This window comes from Mauremys mutica, chromosome 1, assembly GCF_020497125.1.
Source record: "Mauremys mutica isolate MM-2020 ecotype Southern chromosome 1, ASM2049712v1, whole genome shotgun sequence".
NCBI lineage: Eukaryota > Metazoa > Chordata > Testudines > Geoemydidae > Mauremys > Mauremys mutica.
In genome coordinates this window covers 314,960,876-314,982,012 of record NC_059072.1, presented here as the reverse complement: position 1 = coordinate 314,982,012, position 21,137 = coordinate 314,960,876, and the positions used below count along the sequence as shown (strand labels likewise).

The window sequence follows — 21,137 nt, the reverse complement described above, 5'->3', positions numbered from 1 at the left end:
TTTTTAATACTTTGTTGTTGCTGTCTTTAGAATTGTTGATATGGTAAAATATGCTCTACTTCAACAACAAATTAATGGGCTTGATGCAGGAATTACTGGGTGAAATTCTATGCCCTGTATTATACAGGTCATACTAAATGATCACAATGGTTCATTCTGGCCTTTACATCTATGAATTCAGGTATGCCTGCTTTCCACTTTTTGTTCTTGTACTACTTCCAACATAGCCTTGAGTATTAATGAGTACACAAAGCTAAGGCAAATGATCTTATTTGATCTTCAACACTTTTCTTTTGTTAGGGGTCTAATGTTGTAGACATTATGCATCCAAAATGCCCATTGGATCAGGGGAATTTGGGTACACAAGGACTGCAAGACTAGGGTTTGATATACAAGATGACGATGGGAAATTGAGTGAATTCTGCCAAATACAGGGTACTTATATCAAATTCTCCATAACTGATGCTATTGGTTAGCATCTTCACAAAAAGCTTGTAACTGTTTTTGAGAACAGCAGGCTAATGGGATGGTAGCTTTCTACATTTTTTGTAACTTTTCTTTCTTATAGGAAAAGATAACAAAATCAATTTCTAGTTTGGTATAATTTCTATTAAAGATAAATAAGTTGCAATTTTGCCATTTCTTTGTTAATTCCTTTTGCATTTGTGATGGTCTTAATGAAGACTCCTTCCCCTGTAGACAGGGCCAGCTCCAGGCACCAGCCCAGCAATCAGGTGCTTGGGGCGGCCAATGGAGAGGAGCGGCACATCCGGCTCTTCGGTGGCAATATGGCGGTGGGTCCCTCGGTCCCTCTCGGAGCGATGGACCAGCCGCCAAATTGCCACCGAAGACTGAAGCGGCGGCAGTAGAGCTGATCGCAATCGCTTTTTTTTTTTTTTTTTTTGCTGCTTGGGGCCTGGAGCCGGCCCTGCCTATAGAACCAAGCTTTTTATCTCCTCTTATTTTGTATGTTGTATTATTGACTACTCTTGGGTCACTTTTTCATGACTTCTTTTTCTTTTCAAGGGCACAGTGCTGCAGTCCTTGCAAAGGCAAAACTCCTACTGACTTCCGTGAAAGCTTTGGGTAAATAAAGACTGCAGGATCAGCTTCTATACTTGTAAGGTATTTAGACTGCATTACATGTAAATGGAGCTCTCCATGAAAGTTCTTCATTGTCTATGTATTATCATTTGAATGTTTATGTAATATATAGGGCTAGATTGTGGCCTCTGAGAAGTAGGGATACCAATTTTGGTTGGACGTATTCCTGGAGATTTAATCACATGGCATAATCTTTAATTAAAGATTAATCTTTAATTCCTGAAGACTACAGACCTATCCTGAAGGGTTGGCAACCCTACTGAGAAGGCACTGTTTTGTAAACACAGATCTGGCTTAAAGCTATTCTAATTAGGCTGTAGAGAGTCTCCTGGTGTGGGGAAACTCATGGCTGGAATAGAACCCTCAAAGCTATCTCTACAGCATTTACCCCTTCCAGCCCACCCAGCTCAGAAGGCTGTGCTCCCACAATGCACAGATGGCATAAAGGCCACTTTGGGGCTAGTACAGACTTTTTTTAAGATAGAGGGACACAAAGAAACATGAGAAATAAGACTATCTTAAAGGATCTGTCACTCAAAAAACAGCCTGAAGAATTTTCTTCAATCTTCGCTGAAAAAATCTACTTAGTCTTTAGAATAGAGCTAGCAGTTTTCAGGTCAATTCAGTGTTGCTAGTCAAAGATATGGAGGGGTAGGAAGAGGGGCTAAACACAGATCTTATGTAATGGAATCTGGTTACAACCTTAAGAGTGACTTTAAATACTTTTACTCTAAAACCAAAAAAGACAGGATGCAATGAGGTATTGGGGCCCAGAACAAAGACTTTTCATAAGGCTGGGAGGGAAATACCAGTCACAAAATCATGATGGACTAGACTTTAGGGCAGTGCAAAGCAACATTAATGAACCAGTGAATTGGACCCAAAATATTTGAATTACTGAAAATACAAACAAAAAAACCACATGGGGAATAACAACAGAAACTGTGGTAAAAAAACAAAACACACCGGAACAACCTAGAAGGTGTAATATCTTGTTTATAGAGGAAAACCTATTAATATAAACTTTGCAGCAGGTAGGAATGCATGGACTTTGAGATCTTAGATGGTGATTGTTTTGATGCTGCTTTTTAAAAAAAAATATAAAACCAATAATGAATGCAATACCATGTCATGAACTGATCCGGCAAGTAAAGAAAAGGGTCTCACCTGAGTAGGCATGGAAGGCTAATAGTGATTCATTATTATGACTCAGAAAAATGAAGTTGAATTTATATTGTAAGTAAAGAGTAGTTATATTGCACCGTCTTTCTTATGTGTGCACACAGGGCTAGAAAAAAAATCTGAAAAAGATTTTAGGAGCTTTTTCCTAAAGGCTTTTTCTGTACCTGTCAATAGTCACATTAGGCCCGTAGGAAATCAGAAGTGTTCAGGTTATGGAAATTTCACTTGTTTTAAAATGATTGGATCCTAGGTAACTGAGTTTCATTTTTGCTACATATTAAAATATATACAGCTTATTTTGGATTCTTATGCAATCATGATTTGTCTACTCTAATCAAGATAAGCTGTGAAACTCTGGAAACTCAAGCTAAGAAAAGTGTGTTGTTAGCTGGGCCAGGAGTTCTCTGATAGAATAAATGAAATGAAACATTGTAGATCAGCAGCCCAAATATCAAGTCAACCTCCTACACAAAGAAGCAATCCTAAGGACTTGTACATGTTCCTTTTACTTTCCAAATGAAGGAAGGGCTATAGCTGGAGCATAGATTTAACTAGGGAAGAAGAAAAACATCTATTAATTTTGCCTGCCAAAAATCAATAACTAATGTTTTAACCTTTCTCACTTTTTTCCTGCTCATTCACTCTTTGGCTAAAGAAATAAACTCATCAGATATACTTTCAAATGATATATCATCCAGGCCGGTTGGCCTGAGACACTAAGAGAGTAAGTCAATATCCTGATAAGAGATTTGCCTAACAAACGATACAATCATAACTCAGACCACCACTGAAAACTTAGGTTTTTTTTAAATCTACCTTGTACTCCACCTTCCTTATAGATTTATAAAGTTATAAATCTATAACTTTAGTCTTGATGGTCAGTATATTTCTACTTACTATAATCAGAAGTGGAATTATGTTTGCCTGATGATCAAGTTTATCAGGGAAATATATTTGCAATACGTATGAACTGAAATCTGCCACAAGCTCGCATCCTCCAAACTGGGAAAGGATTGATTTCTGTGTTCTTTTTAAAAAGTCTCCCTGGGTGAAATATGCAAAATGATTTGTAGACATGAAGAAACCAAGACAACAACATAAGGTCTTCCTTTCTCTTACCCTTTGGCAGTCTTGTCTATTTAAACTGCTTCAGGGCAAGACTGTATTTTACTATGATTTAAATTCAGATTTAAATTTCTGTGTGCAGACATTAATTTTGTAGCCTTTCAAAGTGTGCACATGGGTGGAACTATTCAGCTGTCTCATGATTGCTAATGTCAATAATCACTTAGTTGCTGTTAATCTCCATTTTGAAAATAAATGGTAGGTTTGGGTAAATAGTGTAAAAAAATCAAAAACAAAAAATACAATCAAGTCAGACCATGGACTTATTTTTCTCTGGAGTGCTCTGGGGGCAGGGTTGCTGAGCTGCAGTAGCTGAAAGGAGGTGTGCTCTGTTATATGCCTGGCTCCTCCTTTTGAAAACAGCATTGTGTCTGGCCCCCAGTTTCTGCTGCCAGATGTACGCTAGCTGCAAGTGCCTCTTTGGGGCCGTGGAGCACTGCAGGATGAACCAGCTGGCCCCAAAGTCTAGCAGTTAGATCTTTACTGTGTCTGGCCTCATGCACCTTTTTTGTTATCTAGTGCTCCTATGCCAAGACAGACAGAATTTTGTCCATAATGTACACCATATGGGATACCAGCTTTCCCCTTTTGGGAAAGCTAATGATAAAATGCTCCAGAAGGAAATAATGTCATGAATTGGCAAGGCGGTAGCTGCATTCACCAGCTTCAACAACATTTAGTCATCAAAAAACTAAAATTGAAAGACCAAATTTTGACTCTTCAACTCAAATGTTATTTCCATGTTAACATATGGATGTGAAAGCTGGAAGTCCACCAAAGGTACAAACAGAAATCTAAATGCCTCTGAAAACAAATTCCTTAGAAAAATAGGAGCCATTAAATGGAATTAATTTATAACAAATCCTGAGATTCGTCAGAGAATTCAACAACCCCTTTTCTCTAAAGTTATCCAGAAAAGCAGATGTAAGTATGTGAGATATGTATTAAGAATGAAGCCAGAGGTGTGCCATTGGGCGGTGGGAGGAACACACCAAAAAGGGGCCAACCAAAAGAATTCCTCCATTGAACACTACTTAGCAAGGGAAAACTTCGGTGACTTAACAGCATAGAGACCATGCAAAGAGTGGCTCAGGAGTAACAGGGATGGCAGAGCATTGTTCATGCCCTAAAGGGCATTTGACAGTGTGGGAAGGATTCAGATTCAGCACTACTGAAGTTTAGAACCTCTCAGCATTTCCATTTTACACCAGTTTCTGAGGGGTCAAAAAGTAGGTTTAAAATTTCATTCCAAGGTTAAACTTGGAACATTTACTGGCCTCTTACCATGTACGGTGGTGGTATTTACTATTTATATAGCAGTAGCACCTAGAAGCTTCAGTCAAGCATGAGACTCCTTTGTGCTAGGCACAATAGGAGCCACTGTGTTGACCCATGCTAGGGGAATCCTCAGCTAGCTGGTAAATCTGGGTTTGTGGTTGCTTTGCAGCAGTCTTCAAGTGCAAAGCAGATGCTGTGGGGCTAGAAACAAGCTCATTTTATACAGGTATAAATGACTAAACAAAGTGCAAGGCAGTGGAGAATCAGGCCTATGTGTTTCTTGGTCTAGTTTATCACTGTACCTTTGTAGAATACTGAGGAGGTAAAGACCCACATATTCTATGAGCTATGCTCCTTATTGCCATATGTCATTGTGATGGAATGCTTAAACTGTGTTATATTCAACCATTAGGTGGTGCCTTGTATAAGATATCTTACCTAAAATGGTAATATCTATAGCCAGCAGTGCATTAAAGGATCTTATGAAAAACATATTTCTCTATAAAGGAAGCTCTGTAGCCAGTCCAGGTACAGGAGCCTGACATGCTAGTAGCAGCCTAATGGGTGCCAGAGAAGAACAGAAACAGAAGAAAAGCAGCAACAAAAGATGCAAACAGAAGAGGGGAAAAAAGGCAACAAAGGTTGCAGGATCTCATCAAGATGTAGTGCCCCAGAGAACTTCAGCTTCAGAATGGACAGACTGAAAGCAGCATTTTGCAAGATTTCACATTGCTATAAAGGAAACTGGAGACACTCAGATAATTTATGCTGTAGGAAAGCAGGAAGAGCATATCTTTAAATCCTTTTCTTTTGCTGAAGACAGTCACACAGATTACTGTGACAGAGTTCTGACTATGTTTGATGCATACTTTATACCTCAAGAAAAGTGGTTTATGAAAGGGTGTACTTTCCCCAGAGAATTGGTTGTTGGCTTTACAGACAAGAATCTGTGACAACAGCTACAATTAAAGACAGATTTAAATCTACACACAGCTACTCAAATAGCAAAGCAGTCTGACTTGTGAAGCAGGAAGACAAACGTGACAAACCTGGAAAAACAGAAACCAGACACTGCATGAGTGCTAAATGTGAATATTATAAAGCCTCTGAGGCAAGGAGGGACAAATTCGAGGCTTACTACAAAGCCTTTCAGACTAAATGCATAAGATGTGGAAAAATTCATAGCCCAAGAGATGTATGTCCAGCCCAAAGTGTGAGATGTAACAAATGCACAAAATATGGACATTTTGCAGCTGTTTGCTGCATTAAGGTAGTTAGGGAGCCATCGTTTCTGGGATGTATCACATGTAATGAAACAGAGCGTGCCTGGAGAGTGAAACTGAATATTCATGGAAAGAATGTTGACTTTAAAATTTACTCAGGAGCAGATGTGACAGTTATATCAGAAGGGACTTACAATCACCTTCAACCCCTCTCGGAGCTGAAATCATCTAACACAGCCTTGACTAGCCCTAGAGGTGTTCTGAACTTCATGGGCCAGTTCATCACAGAAACCATTTACAAAGACAAAAGCTATGCATTCAGAGTGCATATGATCAACATCCTTTTCAGCCTCAGTGTGGCAGCCATGATGGTCATAGTGAGAGAGGTGAATAACTCAGTGGTGTTACTGGGCTTTTGAAAGGAGATCCAGTACAAATGATCTTAAGAGACAATGATGAACCATCCTAGCACTGGATGACTTCCTTCCTAAAGTGAAAGGGGCTATCGTGGTCTCTGAGCTGGATGCCTCAGGTAAATTCAGGCAAATTCTTTTAGCCAAAGAGAGTGCTAAACTGATGACATTTATTACACCTTTTGGGAGATTTTGATTTCAAAGATTACTTTTTGGTTTTACTAGTGCACCTAAAATTTTCCAAAGAAAGATGGCAAAACTGTTAATGAAAACAATTAGAGTTGTAGTGTTTATGGACAATATTTTGATATGTGGGTTTTCAATGAAAGAACATAACAAACCCTCAACAAGTTCTAAAATTAATCTGTCAGTCCAGACTGAAGCTAAACAAGGAAAAGTGCATTTCCGTCTATACCAAATTGAGTTTATGAGACAGACAATAAACAAAGATGGAATCAGTCCTAACCCTGAGAAAGTAAAAGCAATTTGAGAACTGAATGTACCAACAAATGTAACAGAACCAAGACACATACTGGGGATGTTGAATAACCTTGATCAATACTTTCAAGATCTTTTTACAGTGACAAAACCACTGAATGAACCATTAAAGCCCTACACATCATGGCTATGGGGGCCAAATCAAGAAATTGCCTTCAAAAAAGTAAAAGAAATGATCTCAACAGTTCCAGTTCTCAAGTACTATGATGTGAACAAAATCACAAAGGTGAATGTGGATGCAAGCAGCTATGGCCTAGGGGATGTGCTGTTGCAACAACATGGCTCTGAAAGGAAGCCAGTTGTATTTGGTTCTCACACACGCACAGATTGAAAAGGAGTGCCTGGCAAGGTTATGGGCATGCGAGAGCTTTTACAGATATCTATGTGGACTGGATTTTTTTTACATTGACAACAGAGAATAAACTCTCATCAACAGAAAAGACCTGAATCAAATCTCACACTGAGATGCCAACATCTATTGATAATGTTAATGAGATTTAACCCAATGGCTAAATACTTTCCTGGGAAAAATCTGGTAGTAGTGGACACGCTCTTGTGAAGCCCAGCATAGCACTCAACTACCTGTGAGTGCAAAGATGATGTTAAGATATGTGTAGATGCCTACAGACCAGTATCAGAAAAGAGACTACACCAAATACAAAAAGCAACCTTGACAGACACTTCTTCAAGAAGTTCTAAGTTACATTGTAGGGATATTAAAGAAGGTTTATATTAGATGTGGTTTATATGAAAAATGATTTATTGTTAGAAATGATTTATTGTTAAATGATACTTTAAAACTGAAGGTTTATATTAGAAGTTAATGTGATTCCCAACATTTAGCCTCTAACCTGCAAGCCACCAACTGTGTCTGTGTGAAGCCTGCTCAAAGAAATACTTTATATAAAACTTGTTAAACATTAATTAACTCTAAGTAAGCCAAAACAGTAGCTGTTATAGTATATAGATAGAGACCCCCACCCTCTGTAAGTTTTCATCTCACTTTATTTTTGATTGTTAAAAGACAGGGAGTCTCACATAAATTGGTAACACCCCAAAAGGTAAAGAGACAGTGAAATAGATGTGATTAAGATAGAGAATGTATGTGAATGAGTGCCTAGTTTAAATAATGAATAAATGGTTAGGGAGTTACCAGCCTGAAGAATTCAGTGACGGCCAAAGAAGGTGTCAAGTTGGATCAACCAGATGACCCCCGGAGGGCAAACTGGAATCCACCCCACCACCTCAAAGGAAGGAAAAACAAACATCTGATAACATGGAGCCAGCCACCTGCTGATTGATTTAGCAACAGCAGAATGAAGCAACTCTCATGGACTGACATAGGAATAAATTCCTATAAAACTGGACTCTGAAGACTGAGGACTTTGAGTCTATGGTTCTGCTGCCAGCCTCCAGGAGCATCAGATGCATCTGACACAGACTCGGCTCCATCCTCATGACCAAGATACCTGGCCAGTAACTTGGCATGAGCAACGTCTAGGCTGGTAACTATAACATCTATACAGAATCTGAATGAATGATTGTATGAATGAATATATATATATATATATATATGTGTGTGTGTGTATAAGGAATAAGTAGTGATAGAAATAAGTAGTAAAACAACGTTGTTTACTGTTATCTTTTGTTTTATTATGGTATTTACAATAATAAGAGCCTGCTGGTTTTTATTATATTGGTATAACAACATTAGTGCTGGCTGGTCCAAATAGCTAAAGGACAATAAGGAAATGATAAGAGACTACTTTGTGGTATGTGGACAATTAAGTGAGTCAAATGGACTCATGATTAAAATAATTCCAAATGCAATGAGAGGAGAAATCCTGTCTCATCCATGATGGAGATCAAGGACTAACTAAACGCTGTGAACAGGCCAATCAGTCAATGTGGTGGCCAGGCATCAGCAAAAATGAGAAGATAACTCAGAACTATTGTTCTCACTTTGGAAAAGAACCTACCTCAAAAATGGCTAGACATGAAGAGAGTAGCCAAATTGGATAAAAAGGCATAAGGAGCTTACAAACACTTTTATAACAGACATCACTCAGTTAGAGAACTGCCAGGTTTAGAACCTGGTGACTGTGTTTGTGTCAAACTGGATGGAAAAAAGGATGGAGAACTCCAGCTCTTGTACAGAAAAAGTATTTATGCTCCAGCTCACATGTGATCGAGACCGACAGCAGAGAGAAAACATCGGCATCTACAGTTTGTTCCTCAGAAAGAACAATCGACAGAGCAAACTCTGTAGATGGTGGATGCAGTACAAGAAGAGGACTCAAAGGTTCCAAACCAACCAAAGACAGTCATTGTAACTAATGGAGAGTCAGATGACCAAGTTGTTAATGTGATGAAGTGGGAATGTTCTTAATGTTTTCTCTGAATACTGCATGGATGCCTCAGTTTCCCGTATGCATTTCTTAGGTATCTAGGTGGGGGGATCAGGGTGTATGACTGTTGCAGAGCCCAAGAAGGCCCTGTGATACTGTCTGCACAGAGAATGGCTGGCACTCTGTCTTCTGGCCTTGGCCTCTCCTCTGCAAAGGTGCCAACTGAAGATGTTGGAGAACAAAGAGATCGGTGACCTCCTGGCCCGGGAAAGAGACAAAGGCCAGAGAGGAGGGGTTGAAGAGTCTCAGTTTGGAGCTGGCTGGGAAAATGGAGGGGAGCCCAGACGGGGCTCTGGCCTCCCTGGGGCTTCCCCAAGATGAACCTAACTGAGGGGGTCCTGTTGCCTGTACCTGCAAGACCTGTTTTGGACTGTGTTCCTGTCATCTAAATAAACCTTCTGTTTTACTGGCTGGGAGTCATGGTGAATCGCAGGAAGCCGGGGGTGTAGGGCCTTGTCTCCCCCAAACTCTGTGACAGTTACATATTTGGATTGTGTAATTAGAAAACCAATATGATTCAGACACACTTAGGCTGAGCTGTACTGAACTTTAAAGCTAGCATGATAATGTACATTTTGTAAATGGTAGGTTTAAAATTTAAAGGGTGAGATGTGATGGAATGCTTAAACTGTACTATAAAGTTCAGCCTCTAGGTGGCGCTGTGTGCAACATACCTGACCTGCGCTTGTAAGAGCTGTAGCCAATAGTACATTAAAGGATCTTATGTAGGACACATCTGATATATCTCTTTCTAAAGAAAGCTCTGTAGCTAGTCCATATCTGGTACCAGAGTCTGACCAGCTAGTAGTAGCCCTGCAATCTACCATGCTCAAGAAGTTCATGACCAATCATCGTGCCATGAAAGAGCATACCCTTGCAGCACTCCTGCACATGCCCAGTGTAAGCATAGAAATTGATGCACACATGCAAGTCAAGGTTGCAAGCATATGTAGCTGTGCAGTACAGAATTGCACAGGCACATGAGGGAAGTTCTGAACTTGAAGCCTGATTCAATGCTCATTGAAATTAACGGAAAAAACTTGCATGGGCTTTGGCTCAGACCCCCAGTAGGGGTGCTATCAAAAGTGGGGGTGCTTTGGAGGGTACAAGGAGACTTGTATTTCTGTGACAATCTGGGTCTAAATTAGCAACCACAATAAAAAACAGATGTTATAGGATGGATGTTATATATGTATGTTATATATTTGTCTTTTAAATACGTTAGAATAGAAAAAAAAAGTAACCTATGGTGCTGATAATTAAATCAAAGAAGTATGTTAACAAAATACATCATAATTTAAGCCACATACTTAATTGTAAATTTTCTAATTAGAAAAAAGAAAAGTGCAAATATCTTCGTTTGTGAATATTACATTCAAACTCATGTAATTGAAAGAAATATGAACATTTTGTCCCTTTGTAAGTTGCATGAGGCCTTATACTATCTGCACAAATTTAGATAATGTAACAAAATGAATGCAGCTCACATGCAATAATAGAGTGCCATTATTCTCAAAAGCAATAGGGCAATTAGAAATGAAAAAAATAAAATTACACAGTGCAGTTTTATTCTAGTATCAAAACAAAATCTGCAGCACAAAGTCATTCTTAGAATTTAAATAGAATCTCGATAGCTGCTATTTAGTTTGGCTTGATATTTTGAAGGTGCCTTATAGAATTAGAATCCTAGAAATGCATTCAAAAATATTATTTGCAAAGTACAGTTCTTTGTTTACATTGTGATTTTGTGCTGTGGTTTTTCTGCATATAAACAGTTATATAAAACAGTACTATATTTTATTCCTTTCTAAATAACCACACTGTGTGGAAAAGATCTTTCATAATTTCATAGAGGTTAAAGCTAGAAGGGACCACTATCAAGTCATCTAAGTGGACTTCCCATATATCACAAGCCATTACATTTCACCCAGATACCTCATTATTAAGCCCAAAGACTTTAGTCAGATCAAAGCATTTAATTCCTCAGGAGACAAATCTATAGGCCACAGGCAGAAAACTGAAAAAACTGAGGTGCCACCAATACCAGAGTCCCCTGCAATAGTAGGGAATCAGTTAGGTGAGATATGCCTAGATGATCCCAGCAAGCAATCCACACGCCATCCTACAGAGGAAAATAATTGTCCCCCAAAGTCCCTGCCAATCTGACCTCAGGCAAAATTCCTTCCCAACCCCAAATCTAGTGATCAGTATGACCCGAGCATGTGAGCAAGACACACCAGTCAAGCATCTAGAAAGAGGATTCTCTGTACCACCTCAGAGCACTTGCCTGCCCCATCTAGCAGCCTGTCTCCAGCTGTGGCCCATCTCTGTTGCTTCAGAAGTAGGTGAAAAAAGCAAACCCATGATATAGCCAGCCAATTGTGTATTAAGGAAAAAATTCCTTCCTGACCCCTTCAGGTCCTGAAGCATGAGATTTGATTGTAGTCATTATCTTAATGCAGAGCTGCAAGAGTGATGAGCATGTTGGGGGCAATACAGACAATCCTGTTCTCCCCATAGTCAATAATGGAAGGGGATGAACAGGGGGATTCATAGATATACAAATTCCAGGACCAAAAACGACCTCTATGACTATCCAACCTCTGCAGTCTCCTGCATACATGGGCTGCAGGACTTCTCCCAGAAGCTAGATTAAAACATATCTTCTAAAAAGATAGCTAATCTCATTTTAAAGACTCCAAGTGATAGTGAATTCTGCATTTCCGCTGGTAAGATGTTCTAATGTTTAATTACTCTCACAGATAGGATTTTTTTTTCATCAAATTTATCCAACTTAAACTTTCAGTCATTGGATCTTGTTATGCCTTTGTCAGCAAGACTGAAAAGGCACCACTATTTGATATATTTTCCATGTGTAAGTACCTATACACAATGGTCAAATCATCTTTCAGTCTTCTCTTCAGTAAAATGAATAAGTTGAGCTCCTTAAGCCTCACATTATACGGCTGGTTCTCCATTTTTGTGGCCTTTCTTTGAACTCTCTCTAGTATTTCTACATCCTCCTTGAAGTGTGGACACCAGAAGTGGACACAGTTTCCAGTAGTGGTCTTACCAGTGCAGTGTACAGAGGCAAGATCACTTCCTCCTTCTACTTGATTTTCCCCTTTTTATAAATCCAAGGATCACATGAGCCTTTTTTGCCACAGATCTCATGTGGAGGCAATTGCCTTTGATAACGCCTAGGTCCTTCTCTGAGAACTGCTTTCCAAGACACAATTCGCCATCCTGTACATATAACTTGCATTCTTGTGCCCAGATGTATTATCTTGCATTGGCTGTATTAAAGCATATTTTGTTGAATTGTGACCATTTAACCAAGTGGTTCAGATCACTCTGTCCTCATTATTTACTACCTCACCAATCTTTGTCTGATCTGCAGATTTTACCAATAATGATTTTATAGCATTATCTAAATTGTTGATTAAAAATATATTAAATAGCATTGGACCAAGAACTGATCCTTGGATGACCCCTCTATAAACAGTCTCGTGTTTGTTAATCCCATAAAACGCAAGTTTTCAATCACAAGGAATGAAAGCAAATGCATTGGGGGAAATCCAGGACCTGAGAGCAGAGGAGAAGCCATCAATGCCGATAGATTGGAAGTTGCAGAAAGGCCGAGTGACAGGGTGGGGGAGGGTGAGGAGGGTAGGGTGAGGGGTGATAGGCAATGTTGAAAGTGACAAGGTGATAGTCGGAGAGGGCGACCTCACCAACAGAAATCAGATTGAGAGAGAGAGAGAGAGAGAGCAGTGCTTGGTGAAGACCAAGTCAAATGAACAGCCCTTCTGGTGAATGGGAGAGTTGGACCAGGGCTGCAGGTTGAATGAAGAGGTCAGGGTGAGGAAGCCTGCAGTAAGGGGTTGGAAGGGTCATTAACGTGGAAGTTGAAGTCTCTGAGGAAGAGTGTGGGAGACTGAGAAGAGAGGACGAGAGAGGATATCAGAGGAAGATTGATGGGGAGGAGTTGGGTGGATAGTAGATGTGAGAAACAAGGAGAAGGAGTAAAAAAGTGGTACAGGGAAGACTAAAGTGGCCTTCAGTTTTGTCTTATATACAGCCATGATGATATCATGATTGTATTTTCTGAGTGCTGCCCCTTTGTTTTTCTAAGGCATCTGCCTACTACACACCTGCCTAGGGGCCCATGGTTTTGGAAAACTATTTAAATCCAAATGCTCTCTCATGGGAAAAGTCACACTTGTTCTTACTGGTTTTGTTGTTGTCAAAAATCTGAAAGGAAAGTCACTCAGATTCAAAGTATGTTTGCTTTGTGTGTATGGAAAAAAACAAAATGAAGAACAAATGTAAGGTTGCCATAAGACAAGAATGTAACTCACACCATACTCTAACAGCTGCCGTCTTGACCTGAAACCACTCTTCAAAATTTTCCCAAGCAAAATGCAATGTTATTTCATAACAAAATTCTTTGTGGCGGGGAAAGATGTGAAAAACTTCAAATACTTGCTCCATTCACAACTGCAACAGTCCAAACTGATGTTCAACACTGTATGGGTAGTTAAGCTCTGAATAGGCTTCCTGGGAAGCTGTGGAATCCCCATCATGCAAGGTTTTTCAAAACACCTGCCAGGGATGGTCTAGGTTTACTTGGTCTTGCCTCTGTTCAGGGGGCTGGACTTGATGACTTCTCTAGATTCCTTCCAACCCTACATTTCTCTGAGTCTATGATGTAGAAGTCTGGGTAGTAGCAGGGAAGCAATATTAGACAGAAGATTTGAAATTCAGTTGATCGAGTTACTGGATATACTGGATATAAGTGACCACACTCAGCTGATTGTAAGATTTGTGGATGAGAATTTCCTTGTTTTATTGAAAGAGCTGCTGAAGTGAATAACCAGAGCAAACCAGTTCTGTGAGAAATGCCACTGTGTAAAAGCAACAGTTTCTTCTTTAGAGCAGTAATATATTGCTATTTGTACAGATGGAGCATTTGCAATCAGATTTGTGTTTGTTTCAGTGCTCATTTTGGTAACTCAAGGCATTGATACAGAGAATCTCTTATGGTCAAAACAATGTCCAAAGAACTGGGGAAAAAAGATTGATCAAAATGGGAAACTGCATCAGCACACATACTTTACCCTACTTTTGTCTTACTATGTGGAGAAATGGGGCAGGGTATCAGAGCTTACTATTATCTAATAGAAGCAGGATGTCTTTATTGAGAAAAGATCCTTGCAGAGGTTATGAAGTAAGAGATGAACTTGAGATAATCTTCAAGTTGAAGGAATCAATGTTTGTTGATTTTTTCTCACAGATTTTTGCTGTGCTAAGTAGGTTACCCTTGCTGATATTTTTGGCCATCTGAAACAACTAAGCATAGAATAGATAGAAGGTTTCAGGTTGAAATAACCTTGTGGAGACAACATATGGATGCAGGTACACTAAATATGTTCCCATTAGCTGCTGAAGTGGAGCCAAATTTCAGACCTGTCAGTAGCAGTAATTACTGGTCACCTCTATACTCTTGAAGAGCCTTTAGAAGCTCTTTTCCCTCACTCCAGGTAATAGGATTTGAGGGGGTGAGAAACCCATTGACATATGCATCTGCAAGAAGAGCTAGTCAAGATAAATATGGACCATATACTAAAGATACACGGTCTTTGATTCTCCACTTCGTTACATCCACCAGTTTTATGCTGGAGAAATCTGTTGAGTTCAGTGGATTTACATAGGTATAAAACCAGTGCATCCCCAAGAAGAACTAGGTCCAAAGTTGAATGAACAAATTTAATGGACAAGTTCTTGTTGCTTATAGAGAAAGTTTCCCCAGAACTGAGCACAAACCATGTTAGTATTGTTCTTTGCCACTATGTGCTTGTCTGAGATGCACTTTTCAACCGTGATGTTCAGTTCCTTTTCCATCAACCCCACAGCAAGTGAATCTGATGAAGATTAGAGACTTTTTAATTTGGAAAGGTCTGACTTAGAATTTTAAAGAAATTTAAGATGTGTTCAATCTCCTGTTGCCTTCTTGAACAGTCTGAGTCCAAACCATCCCTTACTCAGGACTTGTGGTTAAATTCAACAGTTTAGTACTTTGTGTTTAAACACAAACAATGAGCAGCTCCCCTTCACTATGTAAATATCTGGAATTATCTACCTTCTCTCTCTTAAAAAAATGGAATGTACAAGCACATATATTCAGTATTTATAATTGGCTATAAAGCCATTCGCTTCTAAAACACCATTTAGAATCCAGCCCACAAGTGAGTATTGGATGGCTTTATGACTGTTGGATAACTGTTTACTAATTGTCCACATCAGAAAAATCACCGTCAGAACTGGCCCAGTTTAACTGTGTCAGTGAAGATGATTAGGGATTATTAACTATGAAGACTGAGCTATATTCTCACCCTCTAGGCCAGGGGTGGCCAACCTGAGCCTGAGAAGGAGCCAGAATTTACCAGTCTACATTGCCAAAGAGCCACAGTAATATGTCAGCAGCCCCCCATCAGCTCCCCACCCCCTGCTCCCAGTGCCTCCTACCCACCGGCAGCCCCGCCGATCAGCGCCTCCCCCTCACTCCCCACACCTCCCGATCAGCTGTTTTGTGGTGGACAGGAGGTTCTGGGGAGGAGAGGGAGGAGCGAGGGCATGGCAGGCTCAGGGAAGGGCGCAGGAAGGGGTGAAGTGGGGTTGGGGCCTGGAGCAGAGCCAGGGGCTGAGCAGTGAGCACTTCCCGGCACATTGGAAAGTTGGCGCCTGTAGCTCCAGCCCCCTATGCAAGGAGCAGCATATTAATTTCTGAAGAGCTGCATGTGGCTCTGGAGCCACAGGTTGGCCACCCCTGCTCTAGGCAGTTCTTTCAGGTCAAGGCTAAGGGATAGTCCAAAGAGCAATGTGTAGAATGAATACCAGAAAACTCATAGGATTGTATATAAAATTTATTTTAAAAAGAGAATAGTATTGTAGAGAAGTGAACTGTAAGAGAAAAATATTGTAGAGAAACTTTTCTCAGCTAAAATATATGCATGTCTTATTTGAAGATGGCATTGCTATGGTAATTTTTATTTACCAGAGGAACAATTGTAGCAATTTTTTTCATAACAGTTTTATGAACAAATCACACTTGTTCCTGAGTGGGCTTAAATTACTCACCCATATTTTCTATGCCAAACTTTTAATGTTCCTTTGCTTTGCTATTTCAGAATCCATATGTTTCTTCCACTGATGACTGGTGCCTATTTTCATTTGCAGAATTCACTGTTTCCTAGTAAAAATCTTTGAGGTGAAAAAACACAAATACAATTTTTGCTTTAAAAATCATAGAATCATAGAATAACAGGGTTGGAAGGGACCTCAGGAGGTCATCTAGTCCAAACCCCTGCTCAAAGCAGGACCAGTCCCCAACTAAATCATACCAGCCAGGGATTCGTCAAGCCTAACCTTAAAAACCTCTAAGGAAGGAGATTCCACCACCTCCCTAGGTAACCCATTCCAGTGCTTCACCACCCTCCTAGTGAAAAAGTTTTTCCTAATATCCAACCTAAACCTCCCCCACTGCAACTTGAGACCATTACTCCTTGTTCTGTCATCTGCTATCACTGAGAACAGTCTAGATCCATCCTCTTTGGAACAGTCTTGATCCATCCTCTTTTACAAATTTCCTGTTTTGAAAAACATGTATATTTTTGTTTCAATGTAACCCAGATATGTGTTGCTCTTTATTACATTGCAGACTTAATATTCAGCATTTCTCCACTGCAAACTATTCTCATGACAAAAGAATTCTCCGAACAGAAGAGAAATTGGATCCACAGAGGAGAGGGATTAAAAAGAAATCGTTTCCAAACTAATTGATTTGCAATTTTAGACAATGCAGTGTGCACCAACCAGCAAAAGAAAAACATGAGGCCAAAATACCTTCCAAATTTAATGGTGTTGATTCTTTTTGTGTCATTTACAATACATGCAGATTTGACTTTTTGCTGGGACTAGTATGACGATATGTCACACACTGAACAAGCAGCTTACTTTATAGCTAATCTCTTAGTAGGTTAAAGTGTCCATTAGTATCATTTGCCAGAAGGGAGGGATGAGATCAGCAAATTGTGGGTACATTAGGATTTGATCTGGCAACGAATTCAATTAGATCAAAGCATTCTAGTTCCAAATGCCTATTTTTAATTTTATACTTATGCCTGAAGGGAAAGAAATGTGTGCCATGGCAGATATATTCTATGATGATAACTGAGACATTCAGGACTCAAAGTATTCATGATTTGAGAGCTATAATGTCAGCTGTAGGGATTTTTAATTAACACCTTCTGTATGCATTCAATATGCTCCCCCATCCAACAAAGATTTTTTTTCCTCTTGAATTCTCTGAATTGCTTCAGGTCTTTTATCACTATCAAGCAATAATAGCAGCCAGTACATTAAAAAGAAATTAGCCGACAAAATGAAAGATTTGCTCAGCAGAGAATGCGGTAAAGTATGTACAGTCATTTATAAATGTGGGTTAGCTCTTGCGGGGTGTTGTTTTGGGGGAGGGAGGCTCTTTGGTCAAGGCAGTGAGTAATCTTCAGGTGATTGTGGGAGTTAGGGGTGTGAGTGAGTGAATAATCATAGCATTCCTTCCAAAGAAACCATGACCAAATGTCATCCTAAATCCTTAAGGGCCAGAATATAGGCCAGGCTACATGATTATGCAGGGGTATAAGTAAGACTTTATCTGCCATGTGGCCTTCCCATATTTTGAGTCCAGGTGTAGAGGAACAAGAGGGTGTACAATGTCCACTGCTAGGGTTTCCCTCCTCCCCACCCAAGTAAGTGGGTGGGTGAAGTATGGGCTCTACCCTCACCAGTGTAGTGGCCATAGGTACAGACAAGTAGCAGATTATAACCACCCCTGGAGCAAGGCAGGAGCAGGGAAAGAATCTTGCCACAGCAGGTTACAAAGCCACAGACTAGTCCGGCCTGAAGCCAGATTCATCGTCACACTCTGATGCACGGAAAATACATCCGTTTCTATGGAAAACACCCATTTCTTCAAGGAATCAATTGAATTAATTAATTACTTATTGAAGTAATATTTATTAGTGGTCAGGAGAAGCCATGATTCCTCTCTGTCCTACCTTCTTCACCTCCAGTTCCTCTTGCCGTCTCAACATTTCCCACTGCTGTCACCTATTTCCACTAAAACAACCTCTTCTCCAGACTCCATCTTTGCTCTTGCCCTCTCACGTGGGGCGATAGTCACAAGGGGGACTTTGGTGTCACAACACCGAGCATTGCAGCCCTTTACTTTTAGGGGCCCTGCTTCCTAATGGAATTTGCAGCCCCTTGGTAGGCACCAGGCACTGTATAGCAGGTCTGGGGAGAGTTAAGCACCTAAACAAGAGATTCACTGAAGCCAGCACACTGAGCAGGGAACCTCCTAATTTATCCAGTAGGAAATGCTGAGTAGAATGGTGTGGCCAAAGCTCTGCTCCTCAAGCAGTTAGACACCTAACTCCAGGCTGGAGGGAAACACTTATCTCTGGTTGGGATTCACAGCTATGACCCCTCATCTGGAGTTAGGCACCTAAGTTATGTCAGTCCTGTCCCATGAAATGGACCTGCACTCCTCCCCTGCCCCCAGTCCCTGCTCCTACTTGGGCAGAGTGGGGATTTGAACGTGGGTTTCTCACATCCCATATAAGTTCTCTAACCATGGGGCTATTTGGTATGAAGGATGACTACCGTCACCTTCTTCTCTGGTAGTATGGGTTAGGTGAGCTCAGAACACGCCTGCCGGATCAGACTTCACAGGGGACATAGCAGGGGAACATCTAGTTTGAGAATCCTGTTGGAGTTTAGGCATGATTTAGCTGCAAAGTTGCTCTGTGCTGTCAGTACTTATATGGCTTTGTAGATGCCCACTGGATGAAATTTAGGTGTCTTTACCACTGGCAAATTGGGTACTTACAGGGTTAGGTGGCAGGGTTAGGTGGGTTTGTGAATGCCTCTGGTGCCTAACTGCTCCTTTAGGCACCTAAGTCCCCCTTGTGACTCTAGCCCATGGAGTCTTCTCCTCCATCTCTTAGTCACCCACTGACCCAGTTGTGACTGTGGTGGCCTCATGGCATCTATCTCATTCCTACCATTTCCAGCCTCTCTTTCTTTAATTCCTTTGGAGCATCTGCAGGGCTGGTGCAACCATTTAGGCGACCTAGGCAGTCGCCTATGGCACTAGGATTTGGGGGGCGCATTTTCTTCGGCAGCGATTGTGGCGGCCGGATCTTCGGCTGCCCCAGTCGCCGCTGGCATTTAGACGGAGGGAGCTGGGGCAGGGGGGGCGCGGGGAGGGCTGTCTGCAGCAAGTAAGGGGGGGGAGGGCAGCACGCAGGGGAACTCCCCGCCCCAGCTCACCCCTGCCCCACCTCCTCCCCGAGCATGCCGTGGCCGCTTCACTTCTCCCGCCTTCCAGGCTTGCGGCTCCTAAGCTGATTGGCACCGCAAGCCTGGGAGGCGAGAGAAGTGAACCAGCCACGGCGTGCTTGGAGAGGAGGTGGGGCGGGGGTGAGCTGGGGGTGTGTGCCTCAGGGCGGAGGGTGCGGGGTGGGGAGCTGCCGCAGGGGGGGCACCTCAGAACGGAGGGGGGGAGCTTCCACGGAGGGGGTGCCTCAGGGCGGAGGGTGGGGGCTCGGGGACGGGGGAGAGCGCAAGGTAGAAGTTTTGCCTAGGGCGTGAAACATCCTTGCATCGGCCCTGAGCATCTACATAATACTCTTCCCTACTCCATATTGCTGAGGTATATTGCTCTCCCAGCCTCCCCTTTCTCCTGCCTCTCTCTCCTCTGCCCTTCATGCATGGAACATCAAGCCCTAGGTGTCCCATGGTGTACTCCAAAAATTGGAGACCTCCAAAAATGGGTGGACAAGGTTGAAATTTTAGGCCTTTATCTGTGCATGTTACGAGAGTCGGCTTTTCACATATTTTGCCGTTGAGCACAGTGACATCCTCCCCTACCACCCAACCAACCCCATTCAAACATCAGTCTCTTTTGTTAGCTCTGCTGAAGGATACTTTGAGAGAATGGTGAATGATATATGTGGGGGGGCAGAACTGAGATGCTGACAATAAGTTAAACAACTTGAACTTATTAAGGCCTGGTCCACACTAGGACTTTAATTCGAATTTAGCAGCATTAATTCGAATTAACCGTGCACCCGTCCACACCAGGAAGCCATTTAATTCGACCTAGAGGGCTCTTTAGTTCGAATTCGGTACTCCACCCCGACGAGGGGAGTAGCGCTAAATTTGACATGGCTATGTCGAATTAGGCTAGGTGTGGATGCAAATCGAACTTACTAGCTCCGGGAGCTATCCCACACTGCACCACTCTGTTGACGCTCTGGACAGCAGTCCGAGCTCGGATGCTCTGACCAGCCACACAGGAAAAGTCCCGGGAAAATTTGAATTCCTTTTCCTGTCTGGACAGTTAGAATCTCATTTTGTGGTTGGACATCGGGGCGAGCTCAGCAGCACCGGCAGCGATGCAGAGCTCTCCAGCAGAGGAGTTCATGTAATCTCTGAATAGAAAGAGGGACCCAGCATAGACTGACCGGGAACTCTTGGATCTGATCGGTGTGTGGGGCGAGGAGTCTGTGCTTTCGGAGCTGCGCTCCAAAAAACAGAATGCAAAGACCTACGAGAAGGTCTCCAAAGCCATGAGAGACAGAGGATACAGCCGGGATGCAACGCAGCGCCACGTGAAAATCAAGGACCCCAGACAAGGCTCTCAAAAAATCAAAGCGGCAAACGGACGCTACGGAGCCTGCCACCACTGCCCCACCAGTGACCATGGACTCTGACGATGGGACAGTGTCGACGGCCAGTTCCTCGGCGATGTTCGCGGACGGGGAAGATGAGGAAGGGTT

At 41.7% G+C, this 21,137-nt stretch overlaps 1 long non-coding RNA gene across 1 annotated transcript in view; it reads left to right on the top strand.

Moving 5' to 3' along the window:
* The first annotated feature begins 1,043 nt into the window (after window positions 1-1,043).
* Window positions 1,044-21,137, top strand: part of LOC123369934 — a 57,478-nt gene continuing 37,384 nt past the window's right edge. Inside the window, exon 1 of the long non-coding RNA XR_006579193.1 lies at window positions 1,044-1,125. This is a non-coding gene — a long non-coding RNA (uncharacterized LOC123369934). The remainder of the gene's footprint in view (window positions 1,126-21,137) is intronic.